This window comes from Neoarius graeffei, chromosome 14 (genome assembly GCF_027579695.1).
Source record: "Neoarius graeffei isolate fNeoGra1 chromosome 14, fNeoGra1.pri, whole genome shotgun sequence".
Lineage (NCBI taxonomy): Eukaryota > Metazoa > Chordata > Actinopteri > Siluriformes > Ariidae > Neoarius > Neoarius graeffei.
Window position 1 is genome coordinate 68,526,008 of NC_083582.1, and position 15,791 is coordinate 68,541,798.

The following is a 15,791-nucleotide window of genomic DNA, read 5'->3' on the forward strand; positions in this document are numbered from 1 at the left end:
TAAAACCATTTCTTTTTTTACCATCAGGTCACAAAACATGTAATCTTTAATGAATGATATGTTAAAAGATAACTTTAATTTTCTGAGATGTAATAAAAACATATTTATATGCCAAAGTCAAGCCTATGAGTTCCAAAATGATGTCTGTTACATTACTTCTGTTACGATTGTCCATCTCGCGTCTGTTACAAATTAATTACAATCTAGCTCTATACCATGTTAATCTTATTGAAAGAATGTGTATGTTTATTCTACTACACATGTTTATTAATTATATTTGCTAAAACATCACCTTCCTATGTTTCAAAAAGTAATTCTACATTGTTAAAATTGAGAATATATATGTCCACAACACTTCTGTCACGTTCTGACTTTGGCATATAAATATGTTTTTATTACATCTCAGAAAATTAAAGTTATCTTTTAACATATCATTCATTAAAGATTACATGTTTTGTGACCTGATGGTAAAAAAAAGAAATGGTTTTAGGTGAATTTTTAAAAATAAGTTCAAGTCCAGGCAAATAAAAGTGAACAGGCTTTATGTTGAGCACTATAAGATTCATTCCTCAAAATTTGAATAAGAAATTCAAAGGTATGTGGATTCCATTAACAATTTCAAAAATTTTCAATATACACGCCGCCTGAGACACTGCACTGAACAAGGTGCAATTTGCAGGGTTTCATTCGCAAACATTTCCTCAGGACACGCCAAACTGTTGTTGGAGGAATCTGGGTCTCCAGGCTTGCTCTTCTTCTGGACTTCTTGGGGCTTTGCAAGAGTTTTTCGCGAACCCGCTTGACCATCTTTTCCAATGCTGGTGGTCGTCCAGATCCTTTTGCCCTGCACAGACATCCTTCCTCTTTGACATTTTTGTGCCGTGTCCAAATCTGCACTGCAGTTGGTGCATTTTTAAAGAATTCTCTCATAAATGCATGCTGTACAGTCTTATTCGACTGTGTTCGAGTGTACTCTAACACACAAAACGCTTTTTCTTCTCCAGTGAATGGCATTTCTATACCTAAAAAGTTCTCATCTCATTATCTCTAGCCGCTTTATCCTGTCCTACAGGGTCGCAGGCAAGCTGGAGCCTATCCCAGCTGACTACGGGTGAAAGGCGGGGTACACCCTGGACAAGTCAGCAGGTCATCACAGGGCTGACACATAGACACAGACAACCATTCACACTCACATTCACACCTACGGTCAATTTAGAGTCACCAGTTAACCTAACCTGCATGTCTTTGGACTGTGGGGGAAACCGGAGCACCCGGAAGAAACCCACACGGACACGGGGAGAACATGCAAACTCCGCACAGAAAGGCCCTCGCCGGCCACAGGGCTTGAACCCGGACCTTCTTGCTGTGAGGCGACAGCGCTAACCACTACACCACCGTGCCACCACGTAAAAAGTTAAAAACATAAAATTTTGACCTGTTTCCACACACACTGTTAAAATTTGAGGTCAATTGAATGAGAATTGGCAAAGTTATTAGAAAAGCTTTTCCTGAAGGCACCATGGTCCATGGTAGAAATCTCTACAACTCATGGCAAGTTCAGAGTGTAGGAACAATGGCACTACATGATGTATGTTGTCCATGACCAAGTTGCTTCCCAAGTTATGTAGCAGTAGCTTGGGCAAATTTACACTTCGTCAAGTTTCAAAGTCAGAGGAGTGTGTTCTAGTCTTTTACAAAACATCTCTAGAACATCTAAATGAGTGGGCCAATCTATAGTGCAAAATGACAATGTGTTTAAGCGCATGCATCAACATAGACTGTCTGAAAGTATAGGAGCATCTTTACGTCCAGACGGTATAACTGTATACTGTAAGAAACACAGGAAGCAAAAGCTGAAATTTCAGCTGCACAAGAAGTCAGCGGCACTTGCCAAAAGCTCTTAAGGCCCAAGTGTACTTCCGCGAACACGACTTTGCTCAACACGGATGCGGATGTGCACGAGTGTCTCAAAAGTATACTTGACTTTGCAGATGAGTCAGCACACGAACTGAACCCATGCACACTACCATTACTGGAGCAGCGTATTACTGCATACTCAGTTTCACATACAGTATGCACAGTCAATGTGCACTGTTCATACAGACACAAAATCTGGGTGCTGCGTGGACTATCCATGCCGGCTGTGCACACATCCATGTCCGCTGAAGTATACTTGGGCCTTTAAGCAAATCTTACTTTGAAACAAAAGAAGCTGAACAAACATAATCCAGCATTAACATCATGGTATTGTTGATATATTCAGCACTAAACATCTTCCCATGAACATAAACCTAGCAATGGATAATGATAACAATTATTATACTTTTTATTCAATTATTAATTATAACTGTCTGTTCTAAAAAATAAATTGCTACTATTTCTACAGCCGGAACACACCCAGAGTACACTGTAATACAGTTATTATGGTTAATAGTGGAAGCCTAAATTAAGTTTCCTTCATTGCTCTAGAATATCAATAACTGTGTGCATGCAGGAGTTTGTGCAGATTAGAGTGAGAGCTGTTTTTTATAATTGCTTTTTTCCCGCGGTGGCAAGGACCCTCGGGGTCAGATCTGAGGAACCGGAGCGGCTTCTCCTGGGGAACCGCACGGGACCTGCAGACGCAGATTAATTGTGTGCAGTTCTGGGGCTTTAATTTGTAGGGAGGAAATGGCTGCCTAACCTAATTAAACAGTGACTTGTTTCAAATATCTGTCCAGCTGCAAGTTGAACGTTTGCATCGCGCTCTGTCGTTGCCTCATAATTGCCTCATATGCAGTGGCAGTGGGTGGAGAAGAAAGCTTTGGGTTCGAGAGAGAGGGCAGGGCCTGGTTTTCCTCAAGTGAATTTAAGACAAGGCTCTGCTACCCATTAATACCCTGAACCTTAACACTTAGAGAGAAATAGTGCTTCAGTTCGTATTTTCAGTTGTGAGTGCGGGATTATCAAAACTGTTGCAGAATTGCTGTCGACTGGATAATTGTTAGATAGATAGATAGATAGATAGATAGATAGATAGATAGATAGATAGATAGATAGATAGATAGATAGACTACCGTTCAACAGTTTGGGGTCACTTTGAAATGTCCTTATTTTTGAAAGAAAAGCACTGTTCTTTCCAATGACGATCACTTTAAACTAATCAGAAATCCACTCTATACATTGCTAATGTGGTAAATGACTATTCTAGCTGCAAATGTCTGGTTTATGGTGCAATATCTCCATAGGTGTATAGAGGCCCATTTCTAGCAACTCTCACTCCAGTGTTCTAATGGTACAATGTGTTTGCTCATTGCCTCAGAAGGCTAATGGATGATTAGAAAACCCTTGTACAATCTTGTTAGCACAGCTGAAAACAGTTGAGCTCTTTAGAGAAGCTATAAAACTCACCTTCCTTTGAGCAGATTGAGGTGGGGTTTACATTAGACCGTATCAGCGGATCATCAGATTAACGTTTTTAAAACGATTAGCGTGCACACAGCAACACCAATACATGATTAGCGTGCACACAGCAACGCCAATACACGGATACGCTCGGCTCCGCAGGCATCCTGCGCTCCAAATCACTCCGCCCTGAACAGCGAGTGCCCTCTGGAGGGTGTGCACTCCAGCCCTGCGCAGCTCACAGAGTGCGCGAGTAGAGCGCACGAGCTGTGATTCAGGACTGAGCCGCTGTGTGTGTGATCCCAGTGCATGTCGGGCATGCGCGTCACTTACCACTTGCAAGTGGAAGGATGGCAAGCCTAAAGACAATCATAACTACACAATGGGCAGTATTTGCATCGGTATTTGCAGTATTTTCATACTTTTATACTCTTTAATGAAAGGTGATACAAGGCGGAAGTCCGCGCCGTTTTTCAGCAGTCGCATCACATGACCAACGCCAGCGAATCAGGAAGGTGGATGTCACAGTGACGTTGTCCAATGATGACGCCAGCTAGAGCTCAGCACCGCGTATCCGCGTATTCTAAATGTTTACACAGCACCGGACCAGACACGATCTGGATTGAATACGTGGACCCTGGCGGATTCCCGTTTCCCGGCGTTTCCAGGTGTTTTAATGTAAACGGACAGTGCATCCGCGAAGAAAACAAGACAGATACGGTCTAATGTAAACTTGGCCTGAGTTTCTGGAGCATCACATTTGTGGGGTCGATTAAATGCTCAAAATGGCCAGAAAAATGTCTTGACTCTATTTTCTATTCATTTTACAACTTATGGTGGTAAATAAAAGTGTGACTTTTCATGGAAAACACAAAATTGTCTGGGTGACCCTAAACTTTTGAACAGTAGTGTAGATAGATAGATAGATAAGGTTTTTTTAAACCAAAAAAGTTTTTTTGTTTGTTTGTTGGTTTGTTTGTTTTTCCTGTATTTGATGCACACATGCTGTAGGTATAGCATCTTGAAATTTTAATAGTTTGTACCCTTAAATCTGATGTCTTAAGATCTCCAAAGATATCTGACTATTGTGGGTTGTTCAGATCTCAGGAGAATTCCAAGAAATGAAAAACAACAATACAATACAATGCAATACAATACAATAAGGTTTTAAGAAAAAAAAAAACATCTTTTAACCCTGCCTCTAATCCTAATGTTAAACTTTGTATCCCTTTCCTTATTTATTTCAGTTGACTTTGTACATTGTAGATTGCAAATTAAAGTCATCCGAATTCACTCTGGTCATAAATATTGAAGAAGGAAGAAGAAAAAACAACAAGATTTTAAAGTTTTACTGTGATAGAAATATTGATAAAGAGAAGATGCTGTGAAATTGGATTCAAGCTCCCCCCCCCCCCATAAATGATTGTCATGTTCCAGTCTCTGCACATTTGTTGGAGCTGTTTTGATAACACTGCGTACTTTCTTCTTCAAAACATTTCCTGAAACATAATTTCCATTTTCATTTAATGCCTTTTTCATTTTCCAAACATTTGGATTGAGACATGTCTTATAAGAAATGGCACGGCAGTAAGGCAATCTAAATGCAGCCCCTGCAGCCTTCTGCACCGTTTGGAACATTGGGTGTGTTTGTGCTCTCCATATGTGACCAAAGGGTCCATGAGGGAGGAGTGAGAGTCTCTTTACTCGTCCTGCTCCCTCGCTCGGGGCTTGCCCCCCAGCAGGAGGCTGCCCACTGTTCCCCTGAGAGCCACCCAGGTCTCTGTTCCACACCGCATCGATCCGGGAAAGTGATGAAAGAGCAAGCGGCTCACCTTCAGTCTTACGTATCCTGCGGCAATAGTGTTCTAGTGCCAGTGCACCTCCCTCTGTGTCACTTTAGTCCGTCCTAGAGAAGCTTCAGGCCACTGGAGAGAGAGAGAGAAAGAGAGAGAGAGAGAGAGAGAGAGAGAGAGTAGATGAGGTGGGCCATGGAGAGATTAATGACATGGTGGGGTGTCTGAGATGTTTGTTGAGATGTTTGAGATGAATTTTTAATGCTGCGTTTTGCAACAGTGAAAGCAAACTGCTTCAAATGTTATTAACAGAAACGTCTTTTAAACCCGTGTATATTGCTTGTTGTGAGAAAATTGAAAAGCACGGCTTGTATACTGTATGATGACTGATTGCGCAATATTAATGGCTCCAACCAGATGTATGTCTCTTTAAAGCACCCTGATCATGCACTATGCTGTGATGCTCTTCTGGGAATTTAATTGCCTTTTATATCAGTGACAGGTGGTTTCATGGGCTTAAACATAGGTGTTGGAGGAGATTTGGTTTGATTGATCATCAGTGTGACTCGACTACTGCAGATCAGAGAAAAGAAACTGGAGAGTTAAGTAGGACACCTTTGGACAATCCCAAAACACTTGGAGGGTTAAGGAGAGAGCGAGAGAGAGAGAGAGAGAGAGAGGAAAAAAATGTGCAAATGAAAAAAGAAACTCGGAGAAGGCTTGGGAATTAAGTAAAATATAATTAATCAGTGAAATCTAGAACTTGTGTTTTAAGGTAATCAGATGGCCCAGGGCTAGCGGAGTATTAACTACCGGTACACAAGTGTACTTTCATTCTCGGCATTCCTCTCTGGCTTGCTGACTTTGGGAGTTTGTTGTTGTCAGCCTTGTGGGAATCTGGCAGGAAGGAAAGCGCATTAACACGCCTCAGATTCTCGGCTATAGACTGGCTTTAAAAGACGAAGAGATACAGGCAGTGATCTGAGGAGCACAGCATGGAATTCAGGTAAGGGAATCTGCAGCAGCCGATCGGACAGCTGGGCTGAGCTCCATCGAGATCACAGACCATATTGAGCAGGAATAAACTCGCCTCTTCGTGCTTTATCACTTTCAGGACCTTGTCCCACAACCTTGAACACACACTCCCATGGCAAACTCACCTGGGGAACATTTACACAGGAAAAAAAAAGAAAGGGGGAAAAAAACAGACAGAGAGAGAGAGAGGGTTTATTCTTCGGTCCTCTTTATGTTGGGCTTGAGTTTTAATCTACTGCCTGATTTCAAGGCCTCATTTTCAATGCCCCCTTGGGTACTCGAGGATTAAAAAAAAAAAAAAAAGAAGACTTCCCAAAATACAGCATTTTGCAATCTGCTCAATGAAAATAGAAATATTGCTGATTTCTTTCTCATTATATGGTATATTAGATGGAATGATGAATAGAAATGTCTGTATAGATTTGGCTCGATATAGACTTGGTTCATTTTCGAGTAAATATGCAAAACTAGTGTCAAAATTTGAGACAAGAATGGATTGCTTAGGGAGGCTTTAATATATATATATATATATATATATATATATATATATATATATATATAGTGTTTAAAAAAATAATAAAAAGTAAAAAAAATCCCCAGGATCTCTGTGGCATTGTATTGTGGTCAGTGTGGTGGTGTTGGTGTGGGGTTTTTGATTAACCGAGCTGAGAGATGTGTCAAGCTCCTGTGGAAATAAGGGCACTTGGCCAGGAGATGAGCCGTCTGGAGCGGATGAGAAGAGCAGCTCCAAGCGCTACAAATCCCCTCCACTGCTAACCGCTATCTTGCTGGCACTCGGAGACGGAGGCCCAGCTGGGACTGTACCCAGGATCACTTCTCTTTCATGGGCAAACATAACTTCACCTGGCCTTCCCCCAACAAATCTCTTCTATCCACTCCCATGGTCACCCTCACCCCCTGTCCCCCCACCCCCACCCACAGACTACTCTTCTCACCCTCCCAGCTGAGCTATGCTAATCATTTCGGGGATGGGAGACATGGCTCGGTTAATTCGGCCAATTAGGCCCAAGCATTGTTTGTGGCCAGCGACATTTTGTATTCCTGCAAATGTGCGGAGGGCAAAATGTGCCCTGGAGCTACAGCGCAAGAGGAGCTCTCTACTGGCCGCGTGTCAACAAAACACGCTCGGGGGGCTGACGGCCGTGCTCGCCTTGCTGCATATGTTTATGAGAGCTGTGTTGTATCTGTGTGTGCTGTCTGTCCTGGCTGTGATTGTGTCTATGCCCACCCAGTCTCTCTCTCTCTCTCTCTCTCTCTCTCTCTCTCTCTCTCTCTCTCCCCTTTATTGTATGGCAGAGTTAGGAGATGAGGTCTTGGTGGCAGATGGGCGAGAGTAGCAGGGATTGGCTAATCCCAAATCTGCCGTCTCCTTGCCACGCCACAACCGAGGGAGAAGCAGGAGCCAGCTGTCACTGAAAAGCCTTTCATGCTCCCCTGCACACAACAGCTGCATCAGGCCTGCCTGCTTGCTTCTAAATTATTAAACATCTTTTTAGTTTGTTCCAGATGCAGCTCCCAACGTGCTTATGCGAGCCTTTGTGCATTTTACATATGATTCCTCTTTTTTTTCTATCTCTCCCTCTCTCTTTTCCCCACCTCTCATCAAAATGCTGTTTGTAAAAGTCATTATCCCATCTGTGCCCCAGTTTGGACAAAACAGCCCTAGACAAATCCGAGCACGTTGCTCCTTCCAGGACAATTTGGGAGATGAGGATGATTGTGGAGGCTAAGTGCTGGAGGGCTTCGGTGCTGTCACTCCTGAACAGAAGCCCACCTATGAGGCGCAGAAGCCTTGCTACGGCTGCTGCAGGGCCCCGGAGTGAGCGACTAATAAGGAGTTTTGCAAGTAAGATCGTGGCCTTGGAAATGTGGCTGAAAAGGCAGACGCTGCTCGGTCCTTTTACTCAAGGGTTTAAATGATCTGCCACTGATGGTGGGATTCCCCCCCCCCAAAGACTGGCCTAAAGTGACGGGGCAATAATAGCCATGAAAAGATGTGTGTGGTGAATATTCAACGTGTGTGTATGTCCATGTGTGTGCCTGTGATTCTAAGGAGGATCCTAAATCCTTTCTCGAGAATGGTTATGTTCACAGTATCAGTTAATTGAGTTAAATTGAATTGGGACTTTTTCAGACACAGATGCAACAGAATAAGGACATTTAGAAACGGTTAGATTGGTACAATTAGCGTGGGCTCACACTCGCAGATTTTACAATTCAATTTGTATGAAAAGTTGGAAGAATTTAGGGGTTTTGTCCCTTTTTTCATAAAACTTTAATTGTAGGGAAACAAAATAAACCCAGCCACATTGCCATCACTTGTTTGATTTTGTACCAATTTCTCATCACATACAGTAAGCTTCTCTACTAGAATTATCATGAAAATATATTTATAATCACAGAGGTTCATTTTAATCACTTTTTTCCACATTAAAAAAGTGAGTAATGTGCTGTTTATGTTCTTACAAAAAAAAAAAGTCTAAAAAAATTGATAAATATCATTACACCGCTTCACACTACTGAGCTTGAAGAATAATGTCTTGCTAACGGTGCGTCCACCCAAATATCAAAACAGTAGCCCACCACAAAAAAAAAAGTTCTCTCAAAGGAGATGAACAGGAAATCAGATGAAAAGAAAAAGAAAGCACTCTCTGAGTGATTTGGCACGAGTTAGCTGCACCAGCGCTGCTGGCACTGAGTTAATAAGCGTTGTGTGGGCCTGGGGAGAGATCCATGACTGATTCCAGCAGAAGTCCCAGTCCGACAAGACTCTCCAGATGAGTTCTGCACAGCCCGAACACCAGAGACCAATGCACATCCTCCACTGGAGCCGCCACACCTGTTGTTTTTAGGCACCTTCGACAAAAATATGGAAGAAAATAGGCAATGTGTGGTTCAGTGGTGAGAAATTATGTGAAAAGATTGCAGAATGGTGTTGAGTTGTATAAAATACAGTAGCTTAAAGATTTCCTAAGGGAGCTGATACCTGAGATTTAATGTAAGGTAAGTGGCTTAGAGCGGTCTTCCTCAACTTTCGTCCTCCAGGGCCACCATCTTGCCCAAGTTAATGTTTTTCCTGCACAAACACAACTGATTCAAGGCACCAGCTAATTACCAGGCAATTCCTGAGGTGAACTGGGTGTCCTATAGTTGAAAAAAATACTGAACTGTGAGCTGTCCTGACCCTGCAGGACTGGCTGTGAGCGATGCTGGCTGAGGGACAGAATTAACACACTGGCTTATTGCTCCATGCCATTACTGCTGCCAGTGCCCATGGTCATGCCAGTCACTGAGACTGCAAGCTGCATTTGGCTGTTTCTCATTTAAGAGTGCACTGGTGTAGTTATACATTTCAGATCATTTCTTCATGGGAAACAATTTACATATAGGTTCATTTAACTAACAGTATTTAGTTCATTATGTAAGGAATAAAATGCTTGTGAGAATACTGTAATAGGAAAATAAACAATGACAGGACGATGTGATGCAAATCGGAGATGTAAAGCGGTGTTAGTCTTATCACCATGACGTTGATTATATATCACAGCTGCATGAACAGTGTTTTATTCCTCTTCTACCACAGCAATTTGTCAAAAACTTTTATTATGTAATTATTAAAGAATGACAATTATACTTTTCCCCCATTTATAGTTATGTTGAATGCTATGGAACAGCAGCAAAACATAGTTCTTGTTATCAGTTAGGTTTTATAAGTTAATAAGACAAAACGAATCAAGCTTTTCATGTTACCAAGAAGCCACAAAGTGCAAATCCCTCCATCCTGAAGTCATTCACGTAGAAACCCTAATGTTACAGTCTTACCTCTGACAGATACAAAGTGCTGACACTGAAGACTTTCGGAAGATATTCTGAAAATGCTAAATAAACATCTCTCCACAGAAAATGTCACCGTATCGACAAATTGTATATGGAGAGAGAGAGAGAGAGAGAGAGCTGTCAACCAAAAATGGCTTAAAATAATGAAATGTTCAAAATTAAAAAAAATACTATAAACAGTAATCAGTAAGACATAATAAATGAAACAAAGTCAATATTTGGTGTGAGACGATGCTTTGCTTTAAAAAAATATATATATAGTCTCAGGTACAATGTGTGCAGTTTTATGCGGAAATGATCTGTAGGTTTTACTGAGCATCTGACAGAACCAGCCCCAGTTCTTCTGGACACTTTGACTGTCACACTCGCTTCTTCATTTTGCACCAAAACCCAGCAGCCTTCATTATGTTTTCTTTTTTTAAATCTGAAAAGTGCTCTCTTGGGTTATATGCTGCTCAGATACAAACTTTTTTTTTTTTTCCTGTAGCATTTAATTTTGTGTGATGTGCTGGAAAAAAAAAATGTTTGGAACTCTAAAATATTTTTTCTACTGACTCAATAATGTCAATAATGTCAAAATGTCATAAAATGTCAAATAAGTCATAAAATAGAAATCTACAGTGATATATATATATATATATATATATATATATATATATATATATATATATATATATATATATATATATACGAGAGAGAAAGAGAGAGAGTGCACTGTCGCCTCACAGCAAGAAGGTTCTGAAGGTTCTGGAGTTTGCATGTTCTCCCCGTGTCCGCGTGGGTTTCCTCCGGGTGCTCCGGTTTCCCCCACAGTCCAAAGACATGCAGGTAGGTTAACTGGTGACTCTAAATTGACCGTAGGTGTGAATGTGAGTGTGAATGGTTGTCTGTGTCTATGTGTCAGCCCTGAGATGACCTGGCGACTTGTCCAGGGTGTACCCCGCCTTTCGCCCGTACACTGGAAACCCGAATAAGTTGAGTTTACTTAAAAAAATTGAGGAAAGTGGTTGCCTTAAAAAAAATAAGTAATTATTAATGATTGAATTGAGTACCTTAAACTTACCAGAAGATTGTAAGTTTAAGGTACTCAATTCAATCATTAATAATTACTTATTTTTTTTAAGGCAACCACTTTCCTCAATTTTTTTAAGTAAACTCAACTTATTCGGGTTTACAGTGTAGTCAGCTGGGATAGGCTCCAGCTTGGCCACAACCCTGCACAGGATAAGCAGCTACATATAATGGATGGATGGAATAATAATAATAATAATAAAAGATAAATGATTCTGATTAATAGATTAATCTAAACCATGTTGCCAGAGCTATGGTCTGAACCACTTTTACAGATAACAAAGAAAGTCCTTCTGAACAATCAGAATCAAGAATTCATCAACACATGACCAAACAATGAGCTTCAGGGTTAATAAACCATAAATAAGTATATTCAGAAACCAAATTATTTATTATTAATATGTGGGGTTTTTTGTATCCATTATTCCATCAACTTGCCCAGGGACTGCAGGCGGAAAGTAGCAATCTGCTATAACCTGGCACAAAGCATATTATCTTGTTGTACAAGATTAATGTTTTTTTTTTTTTTGTGCACTGTCCCTGATATGAAATAAATTACAATTACAATTACAATTAGCAGTTAAGTAAGAAATTAACATGTACTATTTGCTGTTTATTTAAATATTAACTTGATAGAACTGCATTGATTGATTGATGTTTTGCAAATGCATGATGGAAATATTGCTAAATGCTGAATTCTGTTCAATAATTCTGAATTTAACCATTTAATAACCACAGACATGTTCACTAATGTACTGGTTCATACTGATCATCGTGGGCTTCATTTTACTCATTTAATGGAATCACTGGTTTATGTAGATGTTTATTATTTGGGATATTTGGCTTATTATTTAAAAAAAAAGCATCAATACAGTGCTGGAGTTCATGGCTTGTTGAAGTTAACTGTTGTGTTAAATATTATCAGTGAAGAGAACATTAAGGAAAAGCATTACTGCTTTATGTAACGTTATGGGATGTGACTAAGGTATAAAACATGACATAATGTTTCTGCATTTGTAGATTCGGGTTGCTTCCCCAAAACAAATTTGCTTTATCATGTTCCAGCACGAATACAGGAGGAAGTAAGTGTGTGAGAGTGAACTGCAGCAGTGGCTGCATCTTGAACACCAGTCAGGGACACATTTATTGGCCTCTCAGTGAGCCTTGCATCATCAGCTCCTACCCACAGATGGTGCCATCACCATCACCACTAATATCCTGCTCCAGCTCTGGCTGGCACGGACAGCTCACGGTTCCTAATCAGAGCTGGTTGAAAGGGAAAATAGGTCATTAGAAAAGAGGGATGCGAACTCTGTTGTAGTTAGAGTCATATGCAATGTTCCACTGAATGTGTGTCATCAGCAAACCTGAGTCAATCGCTGGCCGTTTAGTCACGTCATATATTTAATCTCATATAAAGGTTATACATTAAATAATAAGGGGTATTATGAGCACTTTGGTGGAAAGAAAACACACAGATTTTGTGCTTTCATGTACATATGCACTGACCTTTATAGAGGCAAATGCACATTTTCCCAAAACAAAACACATGCCACCACATGCCCACCCATCCTAGCTGCCCTTTTTAGCAACCCAGATCTTTGCATATTCATCAGCGTGACAACAATCCAATCAGAGGCACACACCTCCAGCCTGCCTGTTTTACCCACACTGAGAGACCTCCGCTGGCTTTTATTTGTCTTTTCACTCTTGGCTGAATTAAACCTGGCAGGTCCATCAATATTGTGATCAATTAAAAATGAACAAATTGTTGTAGTCAATTGGAAAGATAAATTAAGCATATCTGAGCAACACTTGATATTAAGTTTCTATTTTTTCCACTTTTTTGATAAATTTTAAAGAGGATGCACATTTTGAGAACAGACTGTTCATTGATTTTTTTTTTTAGGTCATTTTCTGACTCTGATCTCATTAAAAATCTCTATCTGTTTTCAGTTTCAATTTAACTTCAATGAATATTTATACGAGTCTTGATTTAGGCGGCACGGTGGTGTAGTGGTTAGCGCTGTCGCCTCACAGCAAGAAGGTCCTGGGTTCGAGCCCTGTGGCCGGCGAGGGCCTTTCTGTGTGGAGTTTGCATGTTCTCCCCGTGTCCGCATGGGTTTCCTCCGGGTGCTCCGGTTTCCCCCACAGTCCAAAGACATGCAGGTTAGGTTAACTGGTGACTCTAAATTGAGCGTAGGTGTGAATGTGAGTGTGAATGGTTGTCTGTGGCTATGTGTCAGCCCTGTGATGACCTGGCGACTTGTCCAGGGTGTACCCCGCCTTTCGCCCGTAGTCAGCTGGGATAGGCTCCAGCTTGCCTGCGACCCTGTAGAACAGGATAAAGCGGCTAGAGATAATGAGATGAGATTATTATTATTATTATTATTGAATGTACAAAATTACCAAAAGAAATGTGACCTTAAACAAAATGAGATAATCTCCTGGTGTGTGTCTTCATATCTATAGACATAAAATATACATTTACACATTTTCCTTTTGGTTCTTTCACCAGTTAAGGGTTCTTATCCTCTGAAATGGAGCCTTTCTAATCAGAAACCCCTTTAAACCTTTTTTTCTAATAGTCAGTGTATTTGTGAAGTAGCAGTAAACTGGCTATTGACCATTATTGGATCCAATTTCTCCTACAACTTTCACTTTAAAATGATATTATAAGCTATTAAATTAATGCAACTTTTTTTTCCCCCCCTGCTAAAGACTTATCGACCTAGAATTACCTTTGGCTTCCATGTAACAGTGTTGTGCTCCATTACTATTGTAGTCAGTGTAGTGTACAGCAGGTCCAATCTAGATAATGCAATAGGATTCAGACACACATTAATTAGCTGAGCATAGCCCAAGAGAGCACGGCTAGATATGCTATTACTGTGGAAAACACAGGAACACTCAACCACAAATTATACAATGCTTGATAAATGAACTAATGCCTCGCTGATTAAATGTCTGAAACACAATCTACTTTTTGCTCTTTAAATTACCAATTTGTCAGAACAATTGAATCCAATTTTTTTTTAGGGGGGCCAAATTCAAGTTCATCCAGTTCCATATCTATCTATCTATCTATCTATCTATCTATCTATCTATCTATCTATCTATCTATCTATCTATCTATCTATCTACAATATATAAAATGTACATTTTTAAGTTATGTATCACATGTAAAGTGTTGCATGTACCTGTTGACAAGTAAAAATGCATGTTTCATTTGAATTGAATTAAAATGTTCAGTCATATAAAGTAAGGGCAAAACAAAAGCCAGATAGATACTGTGATTAAAGTCACAGTGATTTGCACTAGCTCTTACAAACCGGGATGTCTGGTCACTGTACCCTATAGATCCAGAACAGTCAGAGATAGAGAATGGCACTTAGTGAGGAAAAAAAGCCTGTTTTTCATGGATCATTCTGGTTCGGTGATCCAGATCAGCACCAAAAGTCATAAGAACGTAATTCAGCCCAGAAGTATTCTGCATGTGAAATTTGATGATGATTGGTTGAAAACTGAGGGAGAAATAGCATCCTAAAAAATGTTAAGAGAAGAAGAAGAAGAAGAAGATGACAACGAAGAAGAAGAGGAAAAAGAAGAAAGTCAAAAGATCCTGAGAGACAGTAACAATTTGTGCTACCACTGCTAGTGCAAATTAACTAACTATATATCTATATTTAGTAGGCACACTATACTAATACTGGGTATAGCCTTTGCTCTCAAAATAACCTCAATTCCCCATGTCATGGATTCCACAAGATGTCTCCAAACATTCCTTTGAGATTCTGGTCCATGTTGACATGATTGCATCATGCACTTCCTCAGGGGTTAAATTGGGATTGGTTATGTGGGGGGGGCTCTGCCTCGTACCCGCCCCTGCCCCCGCCGCCCTGCCCCAATATACTTTTTGGAAAATAACCCTCTAATTTGATAACCATATCATATTGCACAGAGATATACACCTTATCTGTGTGTTGTAGGCCTATGTGTGTCTTGTAGTGCCCCCCTACACATTATGGCAGTTTGAATGTAGATTGGTTGGCCAATGTAACAGATTGTACAGGTTGTTGTACATTGGTTTGAAGGAAATGATTAGTGGGGGGTCTGGGGGTCCTCCCCCAGAAGTTTTTTATTATCATACATGTTATTTGCTGAATTCTGGTGCATTTTAATAAGTTGTTAGCTGACTTTACAGAGGTAGGTTGAGCAATATCATGTTAAATCTTGTCACATGCCTACAGGTGAAAAATGTGAAGGAGAAATGTTCAGTGAGAAAATTTGAAGGCTTGCACAATCTTAAACCAAAACAGTTGATTTATTTTGGAGGATAAATGTTAAATATGCCAAAACACTGTCAGTCAAATTGTCAATCAAATATATTCATGCAGTGAATGCAACCAAATACAAACAACACTATAACATTGGAAGCATTTATTATTATTGTTATTATTATGTATTCAATTATTTATTTGGCATGTGGTGCTTTTTGTATTGTCTAGAACATACATAAGATGAGCATATTATAGCAGCAAAATAGAAGCACAATCATTTGAATGCAGCAAAAGTTTTGCTGCATTCAAATGATTGTGCTTCTATTTTGCTGCTATAATATGCTCATCTTATGTATGTTCTAGACAATAC